The following is a 7,277-nucleotide window of genomic DNA, read 5'->3' as shown; positions in this document are numbered from 1 at the left end:
TAACAGAGGGATACAATCGAGATCAAGGGAGGTCCTAATACCACTCCGTAAAGCCTTAGTAAGGCCACACCTAGACTACTACATGCAGTTTTGGTCGCCAGACAATAAAAAAGAGGTTGAGACTCTAGAAAAATGCAGAGAAGAGCAACCAGGAGGATGAGGGGACTGGAGGCTAGAACGTCACGAGAACGGTTGCAGGAACTGGGCCTGGCTAGTCTAGGGAAGAGAAGGACCAGGGGAAACAGGAAAGCAGCCTTCGAGTATTTGAGGGAGAGGCTGCTCCAGAGAGGTGGAGGAAGGGGGTCAAGCTATTTTCCAAGACACCCAAAGGCCAGACAAGGAACAATGGATGGAAACGGAACAAGGAGAGATTCAACCTGGAAATGAGGAGGAATTTTCTGGCAGTGAGAACCCTCAACCCATGGAACAGAAGTTGCCTTCAGGAAGGTTTTCAAAAGAGACTGGACTGCTACTGATCAGAAATGGTGAACGGTCTCCTGCTTGGGTGGGGGAGGGTTGGACTAGATGACCTACAAGGTCCCTTCCCATTCTGTTAATCTGTTAAAAAAAAAACACAACACCTGCTAGAATGTCCTTGGTTCCCAAGGGAAAGCGCTCTTTAGTTGGGCTCCAGCACCCTTCCCAGCTATCTCTACTGCCCCCTCCCTACCCCCAGCCCCAAAGCAGAAAAAGGAAATGGGAGCATTTCTCAACCCGGCGCTTCTCCTTTCTGCTTCTGCAGCCCCGATCCTTCGTGCTGGCCACCGAACTACGGGCCAAGGAGCGCCTGGAGTTCGAGATTCGGCTGGCCGAGCTGGAGGCGGAGAAGGCCCGGCTTCAGGAGGCCATCTGGAGGATGGAGGAGGAACGAGCCAAAGAGGAGAGGGCCAAGCTGCAGGAAGAGCTGGTAAGGACACCTCTGCTTTGTAAGGAAGTCCTCAATTTACAACGGTCCATTTAGCGACCAAAGTTACAGCGGCACTTAACAAAAGAGACTTAGAAACCGTGTTTCGCGCTTACGAACGAGGCAAGCCTCTCCAGGGTCACACGATCGAACCTCAGATGCTTGGGGCAAGTGGCTCATATTTATGATGGTTGCAGCGTCCCTTTTGCGACCACCTGATGAGCAAAAGTCAATGGGGAAAGCAGGATTCCCTTAACGACTGTCTCATTTAAGGACTGCAGCCAGAAAGGTCGTAAAAAGCTCATTGAACAATTTGTCTTGCTTAGTCATAGAAATGATGGTCTCCTGGGGTTGTTAAGTGTTGGGGTTCGTCGGCAGCCGGTGCAGACAGCAGCGGAATTGGACAGGGGAAAGAACGGGGACCAGTCCAGGAGCCTTTGGAGTCTGGCAGCAGCAAGGAAGAGGAACAAGGGAGCCTGTTCCCAGTGCACAGAGCTGCTAGAAGGCAAGAGCAATTGAGACAAAAAGGGCGACTTAGGAGTAAGGCTGGGAGGTGATTGCCCCTCCCATAAGGGACAAAAGTCAGTCCAAGAGGACGAAACCTTGCAGGAAGCAAAGTCGTTCGTTCGGTTCAGAGTCATTCTTGAAGCTCTTTGTACTCTGGTTGGTTGTTGTTGTTTTTTCCTACTTCATTGGACACTCCTGTTATTGGCAGCACTTCACAGGAAAGAAAGGTGGGTGCTTATCTCAAAGAACTGTTTGAGGTTCATTACCAGCTGGGAAAACAAACAATTCCCAGCATTGCAATAAATGCCTTGTTTTTAAAAGAAGCGTGTGCGTAATTACGGTTTCGGAAGCCTTGGTCAGAACATTAACCGAATCTGGCCTCTCACATCGACTCTGCTCATCGGAAGGTCCCAAAGGGGATCACGCGATCCTCCCAAATACGAGTCTGTTGACCAAGCGGCTGAATCTTGATCCGCCTGATCATGGAGGTGCTGCAACAGTCATTAAATATGAAAAATGGTCTTCAGTCACGTTTTTCGGTGCCGTTGTAACTTGGAAATGGTCATTAAATGAACTGTTGGAAGTCGAGGACTTCCTGTATTTGCACAGATGCAGCATTAATGGCAGGGGTCCACAACCCTCAGGTTCTGGACCAGTACCGGTTGTAACCTCTTAAGATCTGGGCTGCGCAAGCAACAGGCACCAGTGACTGATGCTTCATCTATGCATGCGCAGAATCTTGGTGGCGAACAAGACCATTCTCTCCTCTCCTGCCCCTGGTCTTTGGAAGACCAGTTTTCTTCCGAAAATGGTCCCTGGTGCTGTTCTGACCAAGGCTTCCTGAGGCAGTAACCATCACACGCTGTTCCCAAAGCCCTTGTGGTTTTATTTCAACGGCTATGCATTCACAGCCCGTGGAGTCGCACAGAGTTTGTGAATAGTCCAACGGGAGTTCTGCCACAATCCTTCGGGATAAGGCTGATAAGCACCCACCTTTATCTCCCGGAAATGCTTCCAAGGACTAAATTGCCCATTAGCTGTACGAGGCCAAATGCAGCACAAAGTCCACACAGAGCTTCAGAGTTTAAACCGACCAGAGCGAACAAAGTTGCTTCCTGCAAAGGCTTATGTCCCTTGGCTCCTCCTTGATGTCTTACAGGAGGGGCCAATCATCTCAAGCCTTACTCTCAAATCGCCCCTTTTGTCTTAACTGTTCTTGCCTTCTGGCAGCTCTGCGCACATGCGCACTGAGAACAGGCTCCGCTGTTCCTCCGCCTCACTGCTGTCCGATTCTAAAGTCGGCACGTAACTCCCAGGTGGCCCTGGCCCCATCTCTGTGTCGGGCGCAGATCCCTCGTCTGAGCCCTCCCCAGGCTCCAGGACTGGCCCCTGTTCCTCCCCACACTGTCCAACTCTGCTGCCTTCTCTGCAGGCCGCCAGCCGACCACAACAGGTGCCTGAAATGTTGGGGAACCGCTGATTTGCAGCGTGCTAGCTGGGGAATTCTGGGCATTGAAGTCCACCCCTCTTAAATTGGCCACGGCTGAAATACGCTGCTTTGAACTGTGTTATATAAGTAATACATCCCAGTAATACATCCCATTCAATATGAACTCCGAGGCAGGCAAATCCCTCAAAGAACATTTTATTGGGACATATCAAATTGGCAATGTTCCGGGTGGAAAACCGGCTCTTGGTTCCGCCGGTTTTACACCCAATTAAAAATAAAACTTTTGTCGCCCCTCCCCGGAGTCTCCAATCAGCGTACAATCCAGGATTGACACTGCGTCTTCAAAATTTCATTTTGATTTCATTTCACAGTTTAAAAAAGTGACAGTAAAGGTTGTCCTGTTTTTGTCTTGGTCTTTATCTTGTCCTTAATCTTTGTCTTTATTCTTGTTTTGTCTTTGTTTGTGTCTTGGTCTTGGTCTTCCCTTTGTCTGTTCTGACGTAGGCTTCCCAAAATCACAAAGCAGACCCCTTGTCCCAGCTAAACCCCTTTTATTTAGGCCAATGTCCAGCAAAGTCCTGGCAAACAGCCTTTCAAGGGTGATTTACAACCACAGACCTTTATCAGGCTTGGAGGGTTGCCAGGCCGACAGCTTCTAAACGTCACGCTGTAGCAGACAATACTTGGCAAGAATACAGGCACAGATCTTCACCCTAATGAATTGAACTAATTGTCTCCTGCAAACCCCACTCCCCTTTAGCTCCTCTTTTATTCCCTAGGGGAGGGGCCATTCACCGTCCACCTGTGGCTTTACTCCCAAGTCAACTCTTGTTAGCTGTTCTATTCGTCTGGCAGCTCTGTGCATGAGCACATTGGGAACAGGCTCCAGCTGTTCTTCTTCCCCACTGATCTCCGACTCTGAAGGCAGCTGATAACTGTTGGAGGGCCCTGGCCCCATCTCTGCCTCCGACGCAGAGCCCTCATCAGAGCCTTCCCCAGACTCCAGGAGTGGCCCGTGCTCCTCCCCAACCTCCTCCCTGTTCGAATCTGCCACCGCTGGTGGGCCACAACAAGTCTTTATTCTTGTGTTGTCTTTGTTCTTGTCTTTGACTTCAGCAAGCAGGCAAGGCTGCCATTGTGACATCACACTCACCCCCCTTTTCCCTTCTTTCTCCTTCCCAGGTGCACAAGGCCAACCCCATCCGCAAATACGCCAACGTGGAAATCAAGCCCAGCGACCAGCCAATGACCGTGCCGCAATCTCCCAATTTCTCCGATAGGTTTCAGTGTTAAGCCCTGACACCCGTCCGACTGCACACAAACTTCTTTTATCTGGTCTCTTTTTTTTGAGACTTCTTGTTCCCCCTCAGCAAGTTCTTCCCTCCCAAAAAAGTATCCCAGTTTGATCATGTTATATATGTTTGAATGAATCTTTTGTATTTGCATTAAATAAAAAATATCGATGAGGAAAATTGGACCCTGGAACGGTTTCTTTCGGCCATTGTGGAGAGGGGAAGAAGCTGTTATATTCTGTCCTTCTGGGGGGGGGGCATATGCCATGCTCCTACCACCTAACCGTTTTGTAAGCAGCCTCTCAGCTGTGGATTGCAAAGTCAAAAAGTGTTTTGTGAGTCCTGGAAATGTGTCTGTCTGTTGTCTGCATGGCTGATCAGGCAGGGGTGGTTTTTCTACTGGTTCGGACCGGTTTTATATAACCGGTTGTTACAATTCTGCGCAGTTTCGGAGAGCCGGCAAATCGTGCCCCTGGCTGGCCCTGCCGCTCTCCCTTCCCTGCCCAATCAGTCCATATTGCGCATGCGCAACCGATTATGTTCTCCCCTCCCAGTCACTCCTTAAGGCCCTGATGGTGACCCTATGGCCCGCGAGCCGCAGGCAACACTTACCTCACTGCACATGCACGTGCTTCCCAGCTGGTTTGAGGCCTTTTCGGCCTCCCGGAGGCTTGGGAAAAGCCTCTGCAGGCCGAATAATAGGCCCGTTTCGTCACTTCCTGTTAATACCGGAGTGACGAACAGGCCTATTCGGCCTGCAGAGGCTTTTCCCAAGCCTCCGGGAGGCCGAAAAAGGCCTCAAATCAGCTGTGAGACGCAGTGCAGGTAAGGGGGAATGGGGGGATTGCGCGTGCATCCTCAGGGGGTGTGTCGGGGGCGTGCATTGCCTTCTCGGTGCTGGCCCATGGGCGCCTGAGTGCCAGTGCGCACCCAATTTTGGGCACAGGAGCCCCAAAAGATTAGCCACCACTGCCTTAAGGTATTTCTTTCTTTCCCCCCCCCCGACAATCAGCTGTTCTGACCATCAGCTGTGCCGGGATCCCCCTCGCTATCTGACTGCTTCGCCAAGCAGGCAAAAAGGGGTGTGGGGGTGTATGCAAAAAAAAGAAGAAGAAGAAGCCACACCCACCCAGTCACCTGGCCATGCCCACAGAACCGGTTGTTTAAAAAATTTGATTCCCATCCCTGTGATTAGGACTTCCAGTGGAACCTCCCCTTTCATTCAGCACTCAGAAACAAGGTCAAAAGATTAAAATTAAAGACGTCATACCGGCACGTCTGGGAAAGCCCGAATCTGAGAGTTCTGGGGTTTCCCTCCATCATGGAAAGATGAAAACCCATCTTCCTGCACCCCACCCCCCACCCCCCCAGTCCATCTCATGCCCCAAGCACCCATTGTCCCCAACTGCAGGCATTCCTCCAGCCACTTCCTTTCCAGGTGCAGGGTAACTTGTCCTTGACTTGAGGAGAAGAATGTTATGTCTAAACTTCCCCCCCCTTCCCAAATTGCCAGGCATCAAGACGCGGCCGGCAAGGAAGCTTCTGAGTAAAATATGGCTTCTCAAGCTGACCCTAAAACCCTCTGCAGTACAGCTAGGCCTCGACTTAACAATAGTTCGTTTAGTGACCGGTTGAAGTTACAGCATCACTGGAAAAAAAAAGCGACGTAGCACCGTTTTTTTCCACCCTTAGGACCGTTGCGGCATTCCTCGTGTTCACGTGGTCCAACTTCAGAGGCTTGGCAACTGGCCTGTACTTATGGCGGTGGCGGTGCCCCCGGGGGGGTGTCACATGATCCCCTTTTGCGACCTTTTGACAAGCAAAGTCAAGGGGGAAGCCCGCGAGTTCACCCAACAACTGGGTTACTCACTTAACGACTGCAAATGATTCCCATAATCACGGTGTCAAGAAAGATGGTCAAACGGGGCAAAGCTGGCTGAAGAAATTTCTCGCTTTGTAACATAAACGTTGTGTCCCATGGCGGTCATACTGTGATGACCTAAAGGGGCGTGGTACAAAAGCAACAAAGTCGCAAAAGTAGGTAAAGTCCCTTTAATGCCTCCAACTCGGCCCCCAATGTCCAGTTATCATCAGCTGGAGAAAAAAACTCTCCCAAGAACAGTTTTTACAGGGAAGAAATTCCATTGGAACCCAAAATACATCTAAATTATAAATAAAAACCAACACAAACCACAAAGCTGCAGCAATTAACGAGACAGGGCAGGATAAGGAATTGCAGAACTCAAAAGATAACGAAACACACACAGTTGGGAGGATGCCAGAACCCAGATAAGACGTGACAAACAAAGATAATGCACGCTTTGTTTCCAGCAAGGTGCTGTGCACAAGCACCCTTAAATCCCGTTTCCCCAGCTGCAGCTAATGAAGGGAATCAGGGCCCTTTTCTCCCCCGTTACCGATGTAACCCACTTGCTCCCTTTTCTGTTCCTCCTTGCCTGCCCTAGGATGAAGAGGGGATGGGCCTGGGTCTTCCTCGGAATGCCCTTCCCCAGTTTCCTCCACAGTCACCAAAGCCACACGCTGATTCCCTGTCGGCTGCTTGACCTTCCCTTCAGAATCAGCTTCCAACAAGGGCATGATGTACGTCAAGGACTACCTGCATTTGCGAAGTTGGCGGGGCTTCCAACGATGTGCATTCTGCCTCCTCTTTGGAGGGTGGGAATCGAGTCATAATTCTAGAAGCCTCATTTGGGGGTTGAAGGGGAATCCGTAGCAGAGCCCTGCCTCTGCGGGTTTGTGACGGTTGCAGAATCCCAGGGTCAGCTAATCACTATTTGTAGCCTTTTCAGTGTCTTCCGACCAGGAGTTAATGGGGAAACAGTTCGTAGTCATCTGACGTTTCACTTAACAACTATACTGCTTGACAATGCATTTATTATCTGTTGTGGTCATAAGTTGAGGATTACTTGTACTGATTAGTGAAAATAAAGTTAATTTATTTTCCCTCCTTTCAAGTTCACAAGCCTCCTGAAAATTATTAATGGATCACCCCTTAAGATCTAGCTATGGGTTTAGTTTTGATTTGCTGCTGGTTGTGGTACCCTATACTTAGTCCTCGACTTACAACCACAACTGAGTCCAGCATTTCTGTTGCTTAAGCCAG

At 50.0% G+C, this 7,277-nt stretch overlaps 1 long non-coding RNA gene across 1 annotated transcript; it reads left to right on the top strand.

Moving 5' to 3' along the window:
• Positions 1–755: 755 nt before the first annotated feature.
• On the top strand, positions 756–4,333 carry LOC148123622 (uncharacterized). Its single transcript, XR_015740629.1, has 2 exons — positions 756–926; positions 4,044–4,333. It is a non-coding gene; the product is annotated as an uncharacterized LOC148123622 (long non-coding RNA).
• Positions 4,334–7,277: the final 2,944 nt, after the last annotated feature.

The sequence above is a fragment of the Pseudonaja textilis genome, unplaced genomic scaffold (genome assembly GCF_049901715.1).
Source record: "Pseudonaja textilis isolate UNSWEBS1 unplaced genomic scaffold, rPseTex1.2 PTEXSCF45, whole genome shotgun sequence".
NCBI lineage: Eukaryota > Metazoa > Chordata > Lepidosauria > Squamata > Elapidae > Pseudonaja > Pseudonaja textilis.
The sequence above is the reverse complement of the archived record's forward strand: the minus strand, read 5'-3'. Positions and strand labels throughout refer to the sequence as shown.